Source organism: Strigops habroptila, chromosome 4, assembly GCF_004027225.2.
Source record: "Strigops habroptila isolate Jane chromosome 4, bStrHab1.2.pri, whole genome shotgun sequence".
Classification (NCBI taxonomy): Eukaryota; Metazoa; Chordata; class Aves; order Psittaciformes; family Psittacidae; genus Strigops; species Strigops habroptila.
This window is the reverse complement of record NC_046358.1, coordinates 18,216,135-18,240,384: the sequence shown is the minus strand read 5'-3', so window position 1 is coordinate 18,240,384 and position 24,250 is coordinate 18,216,135.

The window sequence follows — 24,250 nt, the reverse complement described above, 5'->3', positions numbered from 1 at the left end:
GCACAGTACAGACGTAGGGCTGTGAGCAGAAGGGAAAAGCTGAGGAGTTCTGATTTTCCCATGGTCAGCCATTTTTTCCTGCAGTTCTCACTGCAGCAAGAAAGGTATCAAGAGTTTTAATCAGTACATCTTAAAACACACACGTTAGTACTTTTCTGTGCTACCAGGCAGCAGATTAGTGCAGTCTGGCTGCCAAACATGATTAATAACTTTGCAAGGGCCTTTGTACTGCATGCACTATTTGCCAAAAATGGCAGAAATCAGAACAGAAGAGGGTGCATTGCAATGACAGTTATTTCAGAAACAGATGACTGGTTTTCTTGTGATTAAAGAACAACCCCAATTACATGAAGAAAACCCAGTGACATAAGCCCCTCTCTAGTTCCCTCCTCCCCAGGCCCCACCACCCCTCCTCCTTTAAAGTGTTGCTTGGAATTCCTGAGATTAATTTCAGGGCTCTAAAATAAACACTTCCAAAAATAGTAAGTGGAAATGGTAATCTTGCAAAGTGGAGTTTGTTTGCTTATTTTCCAGAAAACAGAAGCCCTGTCTGCTTAAAACTCTTATTGCTCTAAACAGCAAGTCGCAAGAAGATAAACGGCTTTCTGTATCAGCAAAGACCAAACTGTTCTGCTGTTCTGGCGCAGCGGCTCAGGTTTCTGTGTATGTGAAAAGCAAGTGAGCAACACAGGGATGGGGGGACTGGAGCAAACCCAAACACAGAAGACAATCTCCAGTCGATCAAACCCCAGTTCTGCTTGATGACCAGGTTGGCTGTTGCAAGCCATAGATGGTCTCAGAGCCATAGATGGTCTCAGAGCCATGTTGCTGCCAGCATCAGATGTTCCTGTCATCAGATGTTCCAGTCAGCATCAGCACCACCTTCACTAGAAACATCTCCAAGAAGACTTTTAGTGTAGTCTGCAAGCATGGCTTAAGCAGGGCACTACCTTCCATAGTCATGTACACAACCTCATTTCCTACCACTTCTGACCATTTAAGCTCTGCCCCTCCCTGTAATCACAATCCTAGCACTGCCTGTCAGCCCCAGTATGAGTTCATTATGTCTAATCATAGAATCATAGAATGGTTTGAGTTGGAAGGGACATTAGAGATCACCTAGTTCCAACCCCCTGCCATGGCTAGGAACACCTTCCACTAGACCAGGTTGCTCAAAGCACCATCTAACCTGGCCTTGGACACTGCCAGGGATGGGGCAGCCACAATTTCCCTGGGCAACCTGTTCCAGTGCCTCACCACCCTCATAGTGAAGAACTTCTTCCTAATATCCAATCTAATTATCCCCTTTTTCAGCTTAAAGCCATTGTGGGAAAATTACTTAGTCTGTGATGTCAGTTATTCCATCCTCCAGGATACCCAGTAACAAGGCAGCAATCACTGCAACAAATGTGAAGGGTAGTGTTGAAAAATGTATGGTCACACTCCCTGGGAGAAGTGCAGCTTCCTGAGTCTTCTAGCCAGATACAGCAGCCACTACCCACCACACAGTTACTTCAATCAGAATAATGGTAGTCAAAATAAGGAAAGGGTTTTTCCAGTCTGTAATTTCTAAACCGTGATGATTCTGCCTCAAAGTATATACACAGCAGAGCTCAGATAATGATGATACTTGATAAGCTTCAAATTTTTTGGGATGGGGGCTTTCATTGTTGTCTGAAGTCTGTACAATTAACTGTTCAATTAATTCACCATCACATTTTGAGGCAGTAGAGAGAATCTATTCTGTCAATGGAGCATCCCCATGTACTATTGGAGAGCAGAAAGGGAACAGCACATCCCCCACAAGGAAGCAAGCTGCAGAAGAGGAATCTGCCATCCAGCAGAACTGCCAGAAGCCCAGGCCAAAGAGGTGGAAGAGCAAGCTCAACTTCTAGATAAAACTTAGCTGCCCAGCTCTGCTGTGGCTTTCACCAGACCTTTGCAGTATCTATTAGATACTCCAGTATCTAATAATAAATTTCTAGATGCCATAGTTTTAAAAAAGCAAAATTTTAGAGAGCAAACTTGCACGTGAGCCAAGAAAAAGTGTTACGTGCCTAGTTTTGCAAACAACCTCAAATAATTACCTGAGGAAATTCGAAGTCTCTAAGGGGGATAACTAATGGTGACAGTTTAGATGCTAAAATATATTTAAATCTTTCACTGCTGCTGATGACATGAAACCTGCAACAGCAAATAAATTTTAGCCATTTTTTTACAATATTCATCAAGTTTCAGACATTTCTAAAGAAAGAAAAAAAAAATGTCTATTACTTAAATTCCAAAATGTATCTAAATGGAGATAAAGGATTTTAGCCTTTTCAGGATTCTGAAGTTTACTGAATTCACACTCTTACCTTTGGTCATCTCCTAACTGACAAGAAGAACATAATACATAATCTCTAAGTACTGCACAGCAAAGCATGGATTTAGCAAGGGGCAATCAGAAAACTGAAATTAAGACATTAGTAAGCCTACCTGTCAGAGAAGACGTGGAATGATTCCAGACTAAAAACTTTAACACAGCTTTCTAATTACAGATTATTCTTCATCATAGCAACATGATGAAAACAATCTTGATAAAGTTACCCATTCATCAGTTACTGTCATTTCCCCATAATAATAATCCTGCTTCTTACATAGAAAGCTAGAGCTCAAGATCTATCACTGGTACAGAAATTAACAGCTCCAGAAACTCAAGGGATGTAATCTGAGAAAGCAAGCTATTCATCACTTTTCTATGGCCCCTTTTTTAATGTGTATGTGGAGTAGAAGTGGGCTAAAAATTAATGAGACAAGACACTCCCATGTTGCAGAAGTTAAGCACCCACTTTAAATAGCATCCAAAGAAGAAACAGAATTACTTGCACACTTGCTGAATTCAAGCTTCTAATGTGGAGGGATGGCTGAAAGCATCCCCAGGACATGCCATATTTTCATGATTAGTTTAATTTAGAAAAGAATATTTTAATCATCACAGTGATCCACTGTGATACTGAGGTTGCAACTGCTGTGCATGTGTATACAGCCACAGCTTACAAAAAAATGAGAAGGCAAAATCCAAACACTATTTTTACTGTATAAACAGAACTTAAATTGTTCCAAACTAGGTTTGGAGGTCTGTGTTTGGAAAGCCACAACATTGTCTTTCTCCCCTGTTTTATGATGCACTCTCCTCCTAAAAAAACCCCACAGGCTTCACTCATTGGATGAAGGGTTTAACTAACTCTCACCAAGTGGTCAAGAAACTTGCTTGTCACTCCTATAGAGAACCACAAACCAACTGGGACCTCCTTCCATGTATAAAATATGGAAAAAATTACCTTTCAGCTCTCTCAAGCAAGAGCATTGGATCACAGTTCGTCTTTGAGCTAAAAAGAACAGGGGCCATCTATCCAGAGCCTGCTCTAGTCTCTCTCCTCCTGAAGTCAGAGTTTTAGTGGAGGGTGAAGAATCCTAGTGCATGCTCCATGGGTCATCCTATACCAGCATTCGAGTCCAGGTATTATAAGCCCTTCCTCATCACAACCCCTACACCTCTCCTGGTTCATCCTTTGCAACTGATACTTGTCTGTTTTTGGAATCCTCCTTGCTGCAAGATGCTCCCCTAGATCTTGACAGAGATCCCTAGCCTCACTCATACATGGTTTCTTCTGCTCCAGGAAGACTTCACCTCCTCCAGGTCCAAATTCCTATATTCATGCCAAGAATCAATGTCACACTCCCTCAGGCAATGGGAACGTCTCTGTTGCACACCACGTCCCACAAGTACCATGCACTGAGCCAGAGTTTCCTGCAGCAGACTCCTCACACATTCCTCCTACACTTGTAATTTATTGACCAGTAGCTCTGGACAGCAGGAGCACAACAGGAAGCCTCATGTTCCTAGGTGGTCACCTAGGGAACCAGGAGTCCAACCTCTGCTCCTCGGGGAACACAAGAGAGAATCTCTTTAGATGTCTGTCCTGTACCACACTTGAAACAGGGTCTCTCCTTAAAGACATTATTAGATCACCTCGTAATAGAGAGGCTTTGCACTAAAGGAAGGACACAGCATCAGAAAGCTGTTTAAGGCTTTGATTCCTCAAAAGCGTATGCAGGGACAGTCCCAGTGAAATTAATTTGTAAAATTAAACACACAAATAAATGTTTGCAGAATTTAGGCCTAAGAGACAGCAAGTGCTCACGTAGCTTGGGAGAAGCATATCCAGCAACGGATATCCTACTTTTGAGTCAAAATAGGTTTCAATAAACTTACCAACTCCATATAAACATTCTTACAAGACCATATCCATTTACTGCTGGAAGGATATAAAAGGAACAAAATAGAATTGAAAATTAGTGTTACATGCTTATGCTTTAGAAGCCATTGTTAAGGGCATCCAAGAAGTTGAGAAAATATTAAGCTGTAAGTTTTATTAAACCCCAAGGGAAAGTCAGGAGACCAGAAAAGACCAGAAAAGCTGCCCAGAGGCAATGTCAAATGCATAGAAATGCATGGGCCAGAAATCCAAATGAGTGTTGGGCTAAAGTAGTCTAATAATCGCTTTCCACTGTAAAATAACAAGGAGCAGGGGGAGAATTTTCAAGATTTCCTGAAAACTGAAATCTTTTTCTCCTTTTATTTTTTTTTGGGGGGGGGGAGGGTGGAAGGATAAGCTGTTTTGCTAGATGAGGGAAATGGGACTTTGCTATAGAAATGGCAAACCTCCAGCAGTAGCAAACTAAGAAAACTAACAAAGATAGAGATGCACCAGAAACTTCTCACTCAAAAAAACGGGAGGAAAGAGAGAAGACCCTGAGTCTACAGTGGGCAAAAATCACCAAGTGGTGATCATCTAAGCTCTTGCAAGGGGACTTCAAAACAAAGCCTACCTCAGCACGCTCAGGCCAGTGTAGCCTTGACAACTTGACAATACCACTTTAGCAAGAGATAGGCTGTAGTGAAATTGGGGACCAGAGAGAAGGGCCCTAGACTAAGGATGCACACAGGGATGTTATGAAGAACATCATTAAAACCAGACAACAGATGCTTCTAGCACCATGGGAGGTGCCTTATGCAGCAAAAATGTCTCAGCAAGGAGGAGTTGTTTTGCTCACTTACAAAGTCCACAAAAAACAAAGCCCTGGGCTCTTAAAGATTAACCAGTATCAGATGTGTTTGCTTTGTGTGAGCACATGACTGGTAAAGCAGAAAGGAGACTTTGTTCTTTGAAGAAAACTACCTTACAGACCGTTTAAAACATAAGATATCAGCAAAGAACTCCAAGCAGCTGGGATGCAATTGCTTCCAGATAACTGCAGAAAACTGCACACAGACAGGTGATTATCTCCTTACTGGAGCAATTTAGCAGACTGCTTAACCGAAAGCACTATTTTGATAACTTTGCACATTAATCCAAACCACAAACGCTTTCCAAATCTAAGCAATTTGACTAATGAAAAATGAATTAATTTTCATCTTATTCTGCGTATTCTTAGGGTGATTCTTAATAAGTCTGTAATTTATTAGGAACATACTGCATTTCTTGATGAGGAACTCAGTCTCTCAAGGAAAAAATGATGGTCCTACTCTCCCTTTAGCTTCACTCAGATCATGAACCACCCCCACCCGTGCCCACCTTCATCCCAACTAATTCACATGTGAATTATAGTCTGGGGCACAGGCAACAATTTCCTTCATTCCAGCAGCAGCCACTTTCCAAGTGGTAAAATCTACCGCTTGGAAGAAAGCAATTGCCTCATGGATGAGGATACTTTACTATGTTACATACTCTTCCCCTATCTCCTAAGAGGCAGAGAAGGAAAGTCAGAGCAGTAAGAGGTATGGAGATGTCAGCATGAATTAAGTTGCTATCAGTAACACTTGTCACGTTTGTCTTCTTACACATTTTCATGTAACTTGAAGTGTACTTCTCCCCTTAAGAACAGAGCTACTGCTACAGAAAATTCACATATGAAAATAATGGCCAAAATGGAACACATTTTTATTTCTGAATAGAGAGTGCTTTTAGGAATGAGCGAAAATTGTATCAAAACCAGAGGATTCTTTTTTTCCTGCATCCTTTTGCTACCAGCAGCAGGTACCAGCTGGTTCAACAGATGATACAACAGTGCTGAAGTCATAGAATAACTTGCCTACAGGAAAAAAAAAATACTGTTTCATATACAAACAAGTTCTATTCTATTCTATTTTTGCCCTGTTTGCTGTAGTTCAGGTGGTCTCTACCAATGATGTAGTTGTCCAGCACGACTCAGAAAAAGATTAAGAAATTATCTTGTCTGCATATAGTGATATGTGGAGTTTGATATATTAGGTGCACTGTGTAATATAACCAGTGTTCTCAATAACTACAGTATTGTGTCAAACATAACTTCTTTGTAGGTAATGAAAGCCTTGAAAACCAACAGCTACAGCAGCAGAGCAAGATTGTTTTTCTAAATTACCAGGAAGAAAAGGTTTTAGATTGTTATAGATTCTGTGGAGTAATTTACCTTTAGGGAGCTCTGCCGGGCACATTAAAATTCACAAACCACACAACCTGTGGCATTACAAAAATTAATATTTATTACTGCGAGAGCGGTAGCAATGCTTATATTTAATACAGTGACAGTGAATATTGTGACCTCTAACAATTCCTACTGACGTTAATGGGAGTTGGGCTTTTCTCCCCATGTAGAGATAGGACCAACACAGATCTTCCCACTGTTTTCAGGAAGAAACTTTTATCAGTTATGCTGTGGCCAATAGGGAGTGGAAGTTAGCACAAGACCGAGGCAGGTGCCTAGTCATAGTCTCAGTAAGTACTCCAATATAAATCTCTTAAAACTGAACTTTAAAAGAGAGGCAGAAAATGGCTTGAGCTGCAGAAGCATGTGAGGCAGCAGGGGGTATAAACCACTCTTCCCTTTCAACATGAAATATCTTTCCTAGCGAGCAGGAGAGCTGGGAGCAGGGCAGGCTTTGTGAACCTTTCCAGTCCTCCCACTCCCAAGGCTGACAATAACAGAAACTAGATGGGGATTTGGCATTTAAGCCACAATTGTTAATCTGTAAATCAAAGCAACACCCACTTCTGACTTCTCCACCCAGCACTTCGTGCATGCCATGGCAGAGTTTGTGGTAGGGGTGCCTGTTCTAGTGTAGGAGGAAGCCATCCAGAAAGCAACATGGGCTCCTGTCAACCTCACTACTTCTTGATTTCAAGCAGCATTCAGCAGCCTTTAAGAGCAAGTTTACAATGCTCAGCAGCTCAGGTTCAGAATATTTGGTTTATTTAGCGTGTTTTCATTGATGGATAAAAACACAGGCACACCACCAACACGTCATCACTCCACTGACTGATGTTTTTCTCTTTCCTGATCAGATCATCTTCCTTTACTTATTGTTCCTCAACAGTGAAGGAACCACTCCAGCAATCCTTTTCTTTGTCCCTTACGTATATAGATACATCTTTCTTTTCCAAGACCATAAATCATCTCCAGTAAGAATTTTAGGAGCCTGTAGGCATGCTTCAACAAAACTATGAGCAGTCCAACTTACACTTCCTAGAGGTTTCAAAACAAAACTTCACCTCCCAGGTAAAATTCACCCAAAGAGAAAAGAAACCCTGCACTTGAAGACAAAGTAATATCAACCTGAGGTTAGCAAATGATCCTTAAATCCGCTGGGGATGATGCCACTTAACATCAGCTGAGGAACAGACTCACTTTACCTACAAACCTGACCTCAAAACCAAACTTTTTTTTTTTTTTATTTCTTCCATTCAGGAATCTCAATGCATTCTTGAACTCCAAGTTGACCCCAAGTGAGGCACTTTCCATGACCAAACCACAGCTCAGATGTGCAGCTGAACCTTCATTTTCAACCATTGGCATGTACCAGCAGCCTGTTAGGGGCTGATGTTCAGATCACCCACTATTATTTCATAGCAGACTCCCCTGGACAAACTACATCCATCCCTACACTATGCAAATCATAGATGACTCTTCACTGGGTAGCACTGCACTACGTTGCATCGTAATATCAAAATATAGGACTCGCATTTTTCCTCAGCTAGTGACTTCCAGGGGTCAGTTTCTCATCACGGGATAAACTCATTTCCCTAAGGGCCCTGAGAGCATCCTCCCACTGGGAAGTTGTCCACTGCCCTGCCACCACGCTGTTATGCCAAGCCCTGGTGTCCCTTTCCCCGCTGCAGTCAGCCCTGGCAGTCTCCATGCCTGAGCCAGTGCAGGGATGATGCGTTCATCTTTACAAAACAACGTATGTTGTTATTACTACAGATTTTGAAGGCGCATACTTATATCTGCAGATAACTTTGAAATTTCCTGAGTATTCACATATATGCTAACAAAAAGAGATGGAGTTGCTTTTAGTGCTCTCCTCCCTCATTTCCTCTCTAGATTCTGCTTAGTATTTTGAGATTTCCATTCACTAATTTTTATATATATAAATTACATCTATTTATATGCATATATAAATATATATGTTTTAGAATGTTTATACTTGCAAAGTATAAACATCCCTCCAACTGGTTTTCATTGGCTCTGTTTCAGAGGTTTATTATTCCGTACCAACAAATACAACTGACCATGCACCATATTAATACTCATATGCAGGAACCCCGACACATTTTTCCTGGTGCCCAGCAATAAGTACACGTAAATAGTGATTTAGTCTGAAAATCTTTGTGAGAAGTTGACCTACAGAAGTATATTCCTTGTATGTGCTCCTCTAGATGGCACTCAAAGCTACATTTTCACTGTAATCAGCAAAAAAATTGGGGGTGTAAATTTTGCAGGAGTAAGGATAAGAAGAAAGCTTCTCAAATTTGCAAGTGCTCAGTAAGTTGCTTGGTGGGGCAGAGTTTCTGGGCAAGCTTTACAGGGAGGCTGCCTTGCAAGCAGGCATGAGCTGATGCTAGAATGAGACGTCCCTTGCTACTTAATTTATATTTAGCCTGGCCCCTCTCTTTCTGGTCTGATCATGTTAGTCTTCCTCAGTTCTGGTGTATGCTACTGCTGTTTGCTGTGGTAATTTTGCACTTATTGAACCATGACATGTAAAGAGGGAAAAGTTCAGAGAAATGTTGCATGATCCAAATGACTGACACATGCCTAATACTCAGACAAACAGCCTCTTCAGACAGAATATGAGGAACACAGGCTGCCAGCAGTTCTCATTAAGATATTAGGCCCTACCTCAAAGATGTAGGGATGAAGAATGCATAAAGTTAGAGATGCTCTGAGAACCAAATACATTCCCTTTACAAGCCAATTTCTAAATATTTTGCTGCGTCCACTTTCCCTGCACTAAGGAGAAGACTGGGAAAAGTCTTCTACTAGATAATCTTTAAGGTCCCTTCTAACCCTAACCATTCTATGATTTTATGATACAAAAAGAGAGATGTCTGCACATGCACAACCATAAAACTCAGGATTGTAATGGGTGAAAAGTCTCAGATGTTTGTAACAGTTCCCACTGCATCTAGAAACTGTGCTATCTTGAAGTGGACATTTCAGCAGGTATGTTTGTATTTCAGCAGTGGTGTTCGTTCCCTTTTGGGCAGATATGAACTAATCAGTATAGCTATTAGTGCATAGTAGAGCACATCCACATACTTGAGAACTTCTATGCGGCAAGTACTCTAACAGCAAAGTGTTCATAAATGTCAGGTTTAGGTTTTGCTTCATTTTTAGTTCCCAGAAAATTAAAACCACATTTCTTTTTCCTGTATGGGTAGATTATTATTTTATTTTCACTGGAAATTAATAAAAGACAATCCTCACTTGGTAATATCTCCAAGAGTATTTGATTGAATACGCTTTTATTCCTCCAGTAAGATCACTTCAATTCTTGCTGAAAGTGTAACAATAGTTTGAGAAACTGGCGTCTTGTGAACTTCTAATTTTTCACTGCCTGTTGTTGTCTCTTTAGGTGATAAGCTTGCTTTCTTTAGGTGATTGGTCTCTCTGCTACATGCTTTTCCACTCCTGCAGACACGTCCTTTTCAACAATTTCCACTTCAAATTCTGTTTCAGGATCTAGTCTAGCACTTTTCACATCCATTTTCAGTCCTGAAACTTCTACCATTATATCTTCCAGCTTAGCTGCAACATAAGCATCATCTTCTTACAGACCATTCACCCCTAGGCCTTTTTAATCAACTCCTTTTCCAATCATAATTTCGGTGGTAGCATAGAGAAGGTATTTTCAGGAATATTGGTTTCAATTTGTGTTTTAGCAGAGAGAATGCCTGTCTGGGTCTTTTTCAGACTTCCTTCAACATCAGCCTTGGCTTCCCCGCCCCCCCCAGCCCCCTTCGCTTGAAGGTTGTCCAGCCTATTGCAGGTATTCTGTATTTTGGCATGTAAAAACATCTCCGGTGTTCCTTGGTCCCAACTTCTTCAGCTTTTATATCATGTTGTCCTTTTAATTTGATGCTGTTCTCCTCAGGGCTCTCAACAGCTCTGTCTCCTCCAGGATCTGACATATCAAATTTAAGTTCTGATGTTGGAACTCCCACAGAAATGTCAGCAATATTTCTGCTGTTAATTTTAGCTGGGCTAGTTTCACTTCTGGTTTTGGAGAGCTGATCTCAGGCTCTGTCACTTTCTATTTTCTTAGGGAGATTCTAAACTTTGGGTCCTGGAATTTGGGTGTTTTAATTTTCCTTTGAAGACCTTCCAGTTTCTTCTTTCTTCCATTCACAAAAGATGATCCTTTGATTCTTATTTCAGGGTTAATCAGTTAACTGACTTTTCTCCTTTGGGTAATTTAATACCTGTTTTTTGAATGATATCTTCATCAGAACTTGATTTTTTTTTTCCCCTATGAAGTTTCGTATTCCACTTTAGAATCAATGTCACTTTCTGACAGTTTTCCCTTACAGCAAGAAATTCTAAATTTTGGATTTCAGGTTTTTGATAATATAACTGTACATTCTGTGCCACCCACAGATATTTCCGGAGCTGGTGTTTTCCCTCCTGGCTTCAGACTTTTTTGCTTTGAAGAACCACCTTCCTTAGAAATTTCAAAATCTGTTGTAGAGAGATTCATATCAGCAAGAGATGTAATATTTGATTCAAATTCTGGAATGTTCATTTGATACTTAGTAAGAGTTGTATCCCCTTTTGATAATGCAGAATGCTGTTCAAATTTAGAAGAATCAATATCAACTTCAAACAAACCCAAACTAGAAATTCTAAGTATAGTATTTGTAGAAAGATAGTATTTGTAGAGGCTCTATCTCCCTTGCAGATAGATAGAATGAATTTTAGATCCAGCATCCTTTAAAGTGTACCAGGAGTTTCCTCTTTTCTGCATAACAAAAATATTCAGACCTAAAAATTTCCTTTTACCTACTCTTGGCCATCTTGGAAGGAGCCATGACATGATGTTTGGGCAATCTAAGCTGTCCAGTATTGTCAGTTTTCTTATCAGAGCCATCGGCTGATACGTAAGCAGTTTTCATATCTTCTGGAACTTCCACTAAAGATTCCTTTCGAAGTTTTCATAGTTCTGCATATGTTGTTCCCACCCAAAATATCCTGAATTTGTTTTTCTGAATTATTAGCATTAGTGTGTTATCTGCTGCTTTTTTTCCCCTCTTGTTTCCACTGTATCAGGTTTTGTGTGTAATTCTGCTTCCGCAGTGCCAGACCTTCTGCCTGTATGGATCTTTGTGCTGTGTGATCCATTACATCCATGTGATTTCCACCTTCTCCTTCTCTTTTGTCTTTGCTCATTCGAGTTTCTTTTTTGAGGATTTTGGCGAGACCTGTGTCCTTTCGTTCAGATGGGCTATTTCTGACCAGGTATTTCTAAATTGTGCTTTGATATCTGCATTGTTGTAACTGGCACTTCTGGTACAATAAACTTTGATGTTGATTCCTCATCTTTGTGTTTTAATGCTCGTTTTGACTTCAGGGTGTTTTTTTGCATGGGTTGGAATGCTGGTTTTAATTTATTTCAAGTCTTTTGTTAAGGGTTCAGAACACTGCTTGGACTATTAAAGGGTTTAATTTTCAGTGCAATACTTCAAGGCTAATTACAGCACTGATCCCTGGTGGCTGGCACTCATTTTGCAACTGGAAAAGAAAGAAGAAAGAATTACCTGCGAGGATTCTTTGGTTGGTTTGCTGCTGTTTCTCTCATTTTACTCTGGTGTAACTTCAGTGACAGTATAGTTGTCTAGATCTGGAACAATGCAAGTGTGGGGTGCTCCATTCTCAGGACTAGAATGGTCCTACCTAGTTCGTGTGGTTGATTCATCTCAGCATCCAGTGGGGCACATCCTTTGAGTCTAGAATACTGCAACATCCTAGATGTTGCAAGAGAGCTAAAACTTTTTAAGCCAGCTGCTTTAATCAAAGGATAGTTAGAATGATGAGGTGACCAACACCTTTGAAATGTTTCTGCCAGTAAGACTGGGCAATTCAAAAAGCCAAGCAACTTAGCACTCCACCACTTTGCACAGTGAGACCTGAAGATTTACTTCCCATCAGGATGGCCTCCTAAAACTGCAAAGGTGCAGGTTAAACATAGGTCATTCTCAGGCAGAGAGAATGTACTGACTGGCAGTTAACTAAATTCATTTCAGCAACTGGTTTCTCTTAACAGACAGAAATCTGAACTGAGATAGGCCTGTGGGAAAACTTGTGTGCTTTGCTCACTCACTACTGATTGTTTTTTACTAATATCAAGGCTATAAACTGTGCTTTTGCTTTAGTAGGCATTTGGTGTTTGCTACTAAACTTTTCTTAGCTATGACAAGAAATGATCAGTCCTGTTTGTCCAGTATTGGTCTGCCAGAACTTAATAGCTTTGAGCCCATAGCCAGTTTGAGGACTTGTGCCTAGGCATTTGGGAAGGTTGGGACATCTTTAGACCAGGTCTTCTCTGACAATGCAAAACATATACTAGGCACCTAACATGATTTGTCTCATTAACGAGGAAGAGCAAGTAGTTGTAAGGCAAACAATAATAATAATAATAACTTAATATTATTGTCAATCGATATTAAACAAATAGAAGGCAAACGATGAAGTCTCTACCCAGTTTGAGCCCTGCCTCAGGAGCTGCTAACTGAAAAAGAAGTCCTTTAACGCTATTACACCTGGTAAATCTGCCATTGTAAAGTAGATAAACATGTCAAAGTACAGCTTTATCAGAATATCTATGCTGCATAAAGGAGAGATGTGGAGAAAATAGCATAGGTCAAGTTTAGTAAGAGATGATTTCATACGATTGTCAACTATTAAGAATGAAGTATGACAACTCTGAGTGCACAAGCCTGTGACAAGCACTGTAGGAATTTTGCAATCTGTGTGCTCACAATGATGCAGTGACAGCTAATCCTCTACTATATAAATTTACCGTACATTAAAAAGAAACTGCTGGGAGGAATTAATTCCGAGCAGTATTTGTTGAACAGAACTCTAGGAATGGAAATGAGAAAACAAAAGTATCAATCACTGCTCAGTTCCTGACAGTCACAGTGGCATTTATTTTTCAATCTCGCATTAGATCCTTCAGAAAAGGGAATGTGAAAGGTGTCTGCCATTTCTGTCAGCTTAACCTCCAAGCATGCAAACCAGAAAATAGCCCTACTTTCCAGAGAGCTGAGAACTTGGAATTTCAATGGACTGAATAGTATTTATTTCTCACTGAATTGCATTTTGAAGATAGATATGTGCAGAATTTGTTTTTATGCTTAAGCTCCTTCTTGAACACAGCCAATTTTTTCTGGCTAACCCAACCACCAGGAGAAATGCCAAATGCTAAAATGTGTGTGGGGGGTGGGTTTCAATGCCTGATGTTCTGAATGGTGGTGGCTTTAGAGAGAGTCCCAGAAGATTGATTCCCAGGTTTGACTGGATAAACTGGTTAAAAGCAAGTATTACAAACTTGACTGAGAACAACTCCCAAGGATTTGTTCATCAAGGATCTGGTTTCTCCTCTTATTTTCCTTTAACAAGTTCTGCTCTGAAATTCGTTTGCTGTTCTTCCTTCACTTCTGAGGGTATACAATCTGCTTGAGACGTTTTTTACTGGTAGCATGCTGCGCCACAAAGAATCAAGTACATTAAAGATTTTTCTTTCTCTAAATGCAGAAACCCATAGCAAATGCTGGCTTTTACCTACCCTAACATCTAAATCCTGCGCTTTATTCCCTTACTTACAATGAGCAGATTCATGCATCTCTGCCACAGGCTCTTAGGATTCAGACTTTTATGGAAGTTCAGGATTGCAGTTAATAGTGACTTGCCTAAACTTGAGGTCTTAAATTAAGAAAGAAGTGTACAATTGGCCCTAGTGACATTTGCAGTCGGACAGCAAATCATCAAAGCCAAAGAACATGTACTAAGCAAGTATGCAGATCGCACAGAGTACTGGAAAATGCTTAGCTACTTTGCCATTGCAAGGGACTTGCAACTGGTCAGAAGGTTATCTCATTTATATATCTGGTATGGGACTAATTATCAAATAGAATTTAACTAATCTGCAAAACAGGCAACTACCTACCCAGGAACAATTAAAAACCTTTTTGAGCAAGACCAGAACCCCAAATATTCCATAAACCAGGAAGATGAGCATGGACAGAAAGACTAAACAGAGAGATAGACTCTGAAGTTAATTGAAATATACATTTAAAATAAAAATTAAAGGTATATTTGAATCTTGTTCCCCGTGCAAAAAAAGGAACATTCTTCAGTATGTCTTTGTCAGAGAAATCACTTCCTCATGCTGTCCACACTGTTTGATGATGTGACAACTTCTCATAGTCGAGTCTGCCTGCAAAACCTTCAGTGTGAAATTTCCCTTGTGTGATCGCCCCTCCCATACTGAAATGTATACAGTGGTACAAGACAATTTGTCTGGTATTAAAGTGAACATGGAAGATGCAATCAGATCCTAATACATTAGAAAAGCAGAGCTCCAGTCCCAGCACAGTCATGCCATGTCTGTGCCTGCCCACGGCGGTGTTGATCCTGCACCCACATACCCTCATGGGCTATGTCCTGTCCTTGGCCCATCAATCCCATCCCCACCAAGATGCCCAATGCCCAGGCTGCCATTGCCTGGTCCCTGGCTGGGGTGGTGAGATGGATCCTGGCTGGAATGCCCTGTCCTGCCATTCTAGGGAGGCCCCAGTCCTTGTGGTGCCCTGATTGCAACGTTAAGCTGTAAGTCAGTTTAAACAACCTGAAGTGCTCACGGTCAAGTCAAAGCTGAAGCTAAACATTTTGTTTATATTCCCCACCAAAACAAACAGAAATAAACCTGTATCCTCATAGGCACTTTTCTGTTATTTGATGGCACCTTAGTTTTCCTTTGAATAAGAAAAAGCTCAGAGAAAATCTGCTGACCAGCTTTCTTATAATCCAGCTGAGTTCACATAAATGAGAGCTAAACTGAAAATTTCCGTGTAATTTTTTATATCTGTTTGGATATTTAAGTCTGTGTTTAAAAGAGTTACACTTACAGTCTTGCCCCAAGCTCCCTCTGCCCCACCAAGATTTTTAAATTATTTGTTAATTATTGAAGCTCTATCAGTCACAATGATGTTCACTTCAGACCTTCTTTACCTTGACAACAAAAGTAAAGTGACCTTTGAGAAGATGGGAATTTGTCACACCATATCTTGTTCTTCTCTGCCTCATTTTCTACAGAGGTTTGTTACAGAGAAGCCATCCTACAATCTCCCAGGTTACGTTTCTGCAAAAGTCAGCAGAACAAATTATAACAAAAAACTTGGCAACTCTTTCGTTTATAAATTACATCTTTGCCAAGTGCTTCCCTGCTGTGTAAAGCAGATTGTCACTTCTCACTTCAGTTCCTTGTGCTTTGTCCCACAGCTTGATAAGCATTTTTTCAAGTGTTTTCAAGACAGGATATTACTTCTTCAGACAGATGGACACCTCTTTCAAGTGCAGAGCAGGACATGAAATGGAGACTCTTCATAGAGGGGACTGCCAGACCAAAAGCACATGTTGGGTGAAATCTGGGGTTTAAGATACCATGAGATACCACAAATGCTCTTAGACCCTTGCTCAGTACATAAAAACATGGATCAAAAGGAGAAGACACTGAGTTATCCAACTTCATGTTTCTTGCTGTTGCCAATACAATGGCATCCAAAATTTTTCAGTATACTAAGAACTAGACAGTCAGCCTGTGGATGAAGAGCAAGTCAAGAGCTTATGGATAAGAATTAAGGGGCAGGCTAACATGGGTGACACTTGTGGGTGTTTACTACAGGCCACCTGATCGGGAAGTCAATGATGCCTTCTACAGAGAGCTGAAAGTAGCTTCACAGTCACAGGCCTTGGTTCTCATGGGAACTTAACCACCCTGGTATCTGCTGGAAAGACAACACAGCTAGGTACGCATAGTCCAGGAGACTCCTGCAGAGCATTGATGATAACTTTTTGGCACAAGAGGTGGAGGATCCAATAAGGAAAGGTATGCTACTGGTATGTTACTCCTACTAACAAACAAAAAAGGACTGATTGGGAATGTGAAGGTTGGGGACAGCCTTGGCTGTAGTGATGATAAGATGGTGGAGTTCAGGATCCTGTGTAGAAGAGGCAGGGCAATATGCAGGATCGCAACCTTGGACTTCAGGGAAGCTAACTTCGGCCTATTCAAGGACCTACTTGGAGAAATCCCATGGGTTAGTGCTATAGAAGGTAGGGGGGCCGAGCGAGCTGGTTAATATTCAACCATCACTTCCTCCACGCTCCGGGTCGGTGCATCCCTATGAGTAAGAAATCAAGCAATGAGGGCAAGAAACCTGCATGGTTAAGCAGAGAGCTTCTGGCCAAACTCAAAACAGAAGAAGGAAGTTTAAAAAATGTGGAAAAAGGGGCAGGCCGCTTGGGAGAAATGTAAGAGCAATGTCAGGTTATGCAGGGATGTGATGAGGAAGGGTAAAGTTCATTTAGAGTTAAATCTGGCAAGGGATGTCAAGGACAACAAGAAGGGCTTTTTCAAGTACATCAATAGCAAAAGGAAGAGTAGGGAAAATGTAGGCCCACTGCTGAATGAGGTGGGTTCTCTGTTGACAAAGGATACAGAGAAAGGGGAGTTACTGAATGCTTTCTTTGGTTCAGTCTCTACTGCTAAGGCCAGCCCTCAGGAATCCCAGACCCTGGAGGCAAGAGAGAAAGGAAGACTTTCCCGTGGCTGAAGAGGATCTGGTTAGAGATTACTTGGGCAAACCTGAAACCCACAAATCCATGGACGCTAATGGGATGCACCTACAAGTGCTGAAGGAGCTGGCAGATGTTATTGCTAAGCCACTCTCCATCATCTTTGAAAGGTCATGGAAAACAGGAGAGGTGCCTGAGGACTGGAAAGCTGATGTCACCCCAGTTTTCAAGGGCAAGAAGACAGACCCAGGAAACTACAGGCCAGCCAGCCTCTCCTACATCTCTTGAAAGGTGACGGAACAGCTCATCCTGGATGTCATAAGGGGCAATGGGCACAAACTGAAACACAGTAAGTTCCATCTGAATATGAGAAAAAAATTCTTTACTTTGAGGGTGACAGGGGACTAGGACCTACAGAGGTTGTGGAGTCTCCTCTGAAGATATTCAAAACATGCCTGGATGTGCTCCGGTGCAACCTGGTCTGGTTGAATCTTCTTTAGCAGGGGGACTGAACTAGATCTCCAGAGCTCCCTTCCAACCCCATTCTGTGATTCTGTGAAACTGCTGTACAATTTGTATGGGTCTCTTGTCTATTTTTATTTTATACCTGGCAAAGCTTTCAGTGCCTAAAAAAGGTGCTTGATAGCAACGCCATTCAAGCAGAACGGCTTTAAATCAAGGTTTTGCAGCTTCTCTTGTGGTTATTATATCACTGCCTCAGCTGCTGTCTTCTTGAAGCTGGTTCCACAGGCAAATCCAGGAATGCTTCAGTCCATCACTCCTCTTTGAATCCTGTCTCAGAAAGCATCATTGTCTTTGCTGAGTCCCATTGAAATAGCACCATTTCCCAAAGAGGTCTCACCTTGAATATGCCTGCCCTCCATGCACAATCTTGCTTTTCTGTTATTGTCAGTGCCAGGTGGATTTTTTGCCCTGCAGGAGTAGAGTTTTCTGTTTAGTTTTCTGCTTTAAACAGGTAAAGACAGAAGTGCCATCTTCTAAAGTGCCCGGAGAAAAGTCCTGAGATTTGCTTGATGATGGGAAAGAGATCAGAACAAAAGAGTCAAAGGGTATTAAATTCTGAAAGGAAAAAGAGTTGTTCATAAGCTTACAGAAATGTCACTGAAATTAATGGATTTGCACAGCAACAGATGAACTAAGAACAGAAATACTTCAGCTCTTGACTGTAGGGGCTCAGCTCAACCCACTTTTTGCATTCTCCCCATCTCAGCTTCATCATTACTCAAGCTTCAGCACCAGGGTAAACAGATGCTAACGCCACACACAGACTGACACTATAAAGTCAGGATTGGACCAACACTTCTCCAGGCTAAAAAGCTGTTTTCATTGCTAGTTTCCAAGACACAGAAAATTTTGAGTCAAGCCTAATGAATGTGTGTTTTAAAAGCTACCTTATACTTCAGTATCTGAAAGTCCCTGACACTGTCTGTCCCTGGGACTGGTTTTGGTACTTCCTACCAAAGGGACTGGAAGCTCTATGGGATGATATTTTTTTTTTTTTTTTTTTTTTTTTTAGCAAAGGAATCTACTATCAGGTGGAAAGGAAGGGAATGCGATCCAATACTTCACTAGTGAAAATTACCATGAGCATCTTCAACACAGGTTAGCAGTACTGACTGTACTGGCTGATGTATAAACTACATCAGATAACAACTCTGTAGCTCCAGCCCCAGATTCAGCTGCCGGCGTGTGCTCATTTACAGCTGTACAAAATTGGCTCCTCTTTCCTGGAAAGCTGTCGATGAGCTACAATAGTCTGTATGCTAATACCATGCAAGGAAAGGAGAGGAGGGACACACAGAAATTAAGTTGCTGAGGTGGAAGCAGTAACTCCAGCACACAAAAAAATACCAACATAAGAAGGTATAAAACCCTGAGGACCACATCAGAAGATGGAAACTGAGAGAGATCAGGGATTTGCTGTTGATTCCTCATCAGGACATCATCCTCACCTGACCGTCAAACAGTGTGGCCAGTAAAGACTCATGGGGTGCCTGCACATCTCTCTAGCATGCTGTGGATACCCTGCCTGCAGAGTGAACAGTGCCATTTAGTAGCACAGGCATGGCCAGTGATATTTCTATACTTCCCAAGAACAATGCTGATGATGAACAGGAGTCAGGAAGGGCTACAGGATCCTGATAGAGTAAAAAAATTTTTCGAGGAGATAGAAGTCAAAAACTTTACAACAGCAACGAGAGAAAGACTGTCTCATTTTCCAAGCCTGAAGAACTATTTTCTCCCCTGCAACAACCCCAAACTTTATAAAGCACCTCTTCTGCAGAACTGCAGACCTGTCACCATGCAAATCTCTCTTCAGAGGTGTCATGTCCCATTCAGGGGACACCGCTTCGCAAAATGAAGCCACACAGCTGTCAATGACTCAAAACCACTGCACTGCAAGACCAGCAGGCTGTACGTTGTGGTGCTAAAATACCTGACAAAGTCTCACCAGCAAACACCTGCCTTAGGGGGACAGCCTTGGGCTTACGTAAGTGTGTACATCTGCGTTAGTTCTGGAGTGAGCTCTCTTCTCTCTTTTTCTGAACTCTTTAAACACATTGTTATTGGATTTCACCTAGGAAATGTCTGGGAGCTTTTTTGTATTTGTATAACATCAGTGATCCCAGATTTTGACAAGGGAAGTTTACTGCCTATTGCAGCTGCACAGAAGTTTCAAGCATGACTGTGTCTCCACATATTAGGGGAAGTTAAGAGAAGAAACAGTGCTTGCCACGAAGAAAGTACAATCACACAGGCTCCCATCTACCTTTTTCTCTGAAGGATAAAGATTACAGTCTTTACCTTAATGTACTAATGCGTGTTAGAGTTACCCAAGGTAACACAGAAATACTGCAGCAGAATCGAGAACGAGATTCAAGTCTTCATTCAGTATAAGGGATTTTTTTTCCACTTCTTACAGGTGAAGATTTAGACAGTGGTTGCCAAAAAAGTCAAAGGAAAACTCCCAAATTTATAGTTTTATCCTAAATAAATAATCTCTTTGCTCCACTGAAAGCTGTCATTTCAGAGCAAACCCTCACCTAAATAGAAAGAATTTGAGAAAGTACAAGGTAGCAAAGCTGAATCCCACTTTTAAGGAGGAAAGGAAAACCAGCCCGTAGGGAAAAATAAGCTTAGGAAAAAATAAAATAAAATAAAATTGAAATCTGCCAAAGCCATCCTGGACTGATTTTTTTGAAGAATTAAAGGACAGGTTGAATAACAGAGGCACCACCTCCTATTCCATTTTTTTGCTATTCTTAGAGCCAAAATTCTTATGCTAATTTAAACCTCCCTTGTTTTAATTTAAATTCATTATTACTGATTCTACCCACCACATACTTGAACAGATTATTCTCCCGCTCTTTGAAGCCACTTACACACTTAACACAGTTGAAGGCTGTTTTCCTTCTCCTTCGGTTTTCTGTTTCCAGGAGACCCCATTCTTTCCATCTTCACATGTAAAAAGTACACTCTCTAGGTCCATCATCAGCAACACGCTTTGCACCTAGGCCATGTCTCACTGATCACAACTCTATTGAACTGCAGTGCCCCTGGGTTTATAGGGTTTCCCTGTTTCCTACCTGCTTTCCCTCTCTTGAATTCATGTAGCCAGAGAGATCTGATCTGACCCTTTAACTTGGAGCCTGTCTTTCCTGCTGCGCCTGCTCTGCTGACGTACCCCACAGGGCATGGGCACCGTGTTTGTAACACCTGCATTTCCCATCATGCCAACACACTTCACTAGTCCTCACAGATCCATCATGTTCTTTAATGACCTACACCCAGGGCCTTCCAGTGCTGCTGTGACTCCTTTACAAGTCAACTGAAAGAGTGACAAGCGAAGTTACATGACCCCTTTGGTCCCTGTGCCAGCTCAGACAGGTGACATCCCCAGAGAAGGAGATGCGAATGTTTCAGACTGGATTTCTGCTTTAGCTAAAACTGGTTTTAATTTCAAAAAGTTGGCACACTTAGGGGATGCTGCTAACGCTCTTCAACTGTCAGCACTTTGGCAGGGGCACCGCTTGGCTTTCGGTCCCAGTCTGTCTTTAGACATCACAGCCTGTAAAAGTGCAGATGGAGTTTTGCACAAGCAGAAGCTGACATGCCATGAGCTTGACTGCAGGATCCGCTGGCCATGATCCAGCAGCAGTGTCCCTCCTCTCAGTGGCATATAGGTTGAGCAAACAGTCAGCTAAAGCTACCTTCTTTGAGGATGTGGGCACACCCCAGCAGTCCCTTGTTCCACCTTCTCCAAGAGAGGAACCGTAACAGGCTTTTTGCAGTAAAGCTAAGAGCATTGGGGTGTTTACTGGCATCATTTATTGGTACTATAGACAAGCAGATACCAAGATTACACCCTAGTCTTGAGACTCAACCCAGAATGTTGTTTCACTATGCTAGCTACTAAAACCAAGTTCAGTAGGTTTGTGTTTATTTTGGTGGGGGTTTTTTTAATTAACTTTATACAAGCTTGGTCTTAATGCCTTCTATACCAAGTGCTTCACTCTGCTTAAATCAAGAGTGACTACATCAGCTGTTGTGCACAGCTCGTGCTTTACTTGGGGCAGTCACATAACAGTGTAAGGGTATCTTCAGTGCTAAAACCACAAACACACAAAAACAACATGTGTAATACATGGAGTCTGCTCCATAGCCCAGACCTGTATCTAGCTCTGCACAGACTAGACATTAAACCTGATATAGAAAAGTACATACAAGAGTTTGGAATAAAGGCAGCCTAGAAAATCCAAGACATTGATGCCTATCCTGAAAAATGGTAACACGACAGTGACAGAGCAGCACATTTACCTCTTCTCTCCCAGACTGAAGCCAAGCTTATTACAGACCAAGCTGTAAAAGGGATGGCTGAAGGATATACTAACGTTCTTCCAGCCTGCAAGAAAATTAGTTCAGAAAATGCTTACAAGTATTACTTTGAAAGTGTATTATCCATTTGACTTTTGAAAATAATTCGGGTACTTTTAAACAACTACGTTGCAGCCAACAAATAGAAACACCTAACAAGTATTACTACAGTAATAGCATTTTTGAACATTCATTTATATCTGCTCTTTCTAGTTACCAAATATACACTCATGTCTTGATATTCAGCAGATAATTTGATGTTTCTGGATGTGACATTATGAATAATATTCCCCTCATAGTGATGGGAATACATTATGACTCATACCTGGCATCTGCCTTAAGCCTAAGGAATAATTTAAACTGGAGTATTTTATCAGGGGATTATTAATTTTGGAACCTAAATTAATGAGCATTAACCTGAGTAAGTATCTAGAAATATTTCAAATGGGTGGGAAGAGAGAAAACCTGCTTGATGACTCAGAATAAAGTTTAAAATATTATTTAAGGGAGTATAATGAGTACAGTAATAATAATAAAAAAGCTGTTCATGAAAAATTGAGTCAGATTATGTCTGAGGTAAAAGTCTACGAAGGGTAACAGCAGTGCCACCCACCACCTGAACAGGCTTTGTGCCAAGTCACTGCAAGCAAGAAACAAAAGCACCTCTTTTCCATCATCCTGAGATTGTTATGATCTGAATGGGAGATTGCCACCATCCAAAAATTTTAAGGATACATTAGCACTGAGTTTGAAAGCTGGAGTCAATAAAAATGATTTCTTAGGCTAGAGGACTTCATGTTTAACTGTGAAAGAAATTTGACTCAGTTGTGTCTCACTGCAGCAAACATGATACTGGGATGTATAAATAGGAGCACTGCCTGTAGGATCATAAATGTTCCTTCCACTCCATCCACCAGTGATGAGACCAAGCTGGGATTTTCCCATGTGCAGCACTACAGTACAGTCAGGATGTCAGCTAGCTGAAGAGAGGCTAGAGGAGATCATGACATGCAGATATCTAAAAAAATATGACCTCTGAAGAAACACAAAGAAAGTTTAGCCCAGAAAAGAGAAACCTATGAGGACACAGAGTCGTGTTCTTGTATATAAAGGCAGCTAAAAAGACAGTGGAGATATATTCTTCCCATATCCAGGATAACAAGGGCAAGGAGTATTAAGTTTAAATTACAATGAAAATTCAGGATGGTGTAGCTTTAATCTTTCTACCACTCAGCAAAGCAACTGATGGGATAGGGAGAAGATATTGGGATCCCTTTGGAAAAGGGGTTTAAGTATGGTGTCAGGCAATTGGTACACCATGAATGGCAAAAGTAGAACTGATTATGTCTTGGGGGACAAGTTTGCCCTAGGTAGCTGTTTCTTAATCATGTGAGATAAGGAATTCGAGCAGCCATTTCCTACGATTAAGAAATGAGCAGATTTCAGTTCCCACATATACCAAAACCATTTCCTTTGGCAACATGAAGGAACCTAAAAGAGGACCTGGGATTAAAAATCAAACATGCTGCTTGGCAGGTGGTAATAGGTAGCAAGCATTTCCCAGAGTCTTTAGAGAATGTATGAAGCATACCATCAGAGGGTGATTGTCTCTCTCATAAATGGGAATATGTCTAACTAGAAATGTTCAACTTTTCTGTCTTACAGTCAAAATAGTCCACCCAGGGCTCAGAGCATAGGCATCATTTGACAAGCTTTTAATGGGAACCCAGCAAGCCCTGAGTTGTTTAGAAGCATGATTACTAAACTGAATTTCCAAACTCTATTTCTTGTCCTTTATGAAAAAATAATGAAGTGTTTTCTCTGTGAGTATTTATAGTACTTCATGAATTTGGGATGAGTACTAGCAAATAGTTTAAGAGTCAGTGGAACAATAGTAAATAAATGCATAAAGACATGGACTTAATCTTTTGATGAAATGGCTTCTCCTCCCTTGACTCTAATTAACAAGGGGCAAGTCACATGCCAGGCCTTGAAATAGTCTTTTACATGACACAGTCATTAACTTTTCAGGGACATAAAGGGAGCTCCCACTCAGCTTTTTGCCTGCCTTGATACTCACTGATTTATAAGGCATTAGGGACTTGATTGGTCATCCCATCTGACCTCCTGCTTAATGCGTCTGACACTAGAAACCCCAAAACACAGAGGTGGTGGGGAGCATTACTGCTCATAG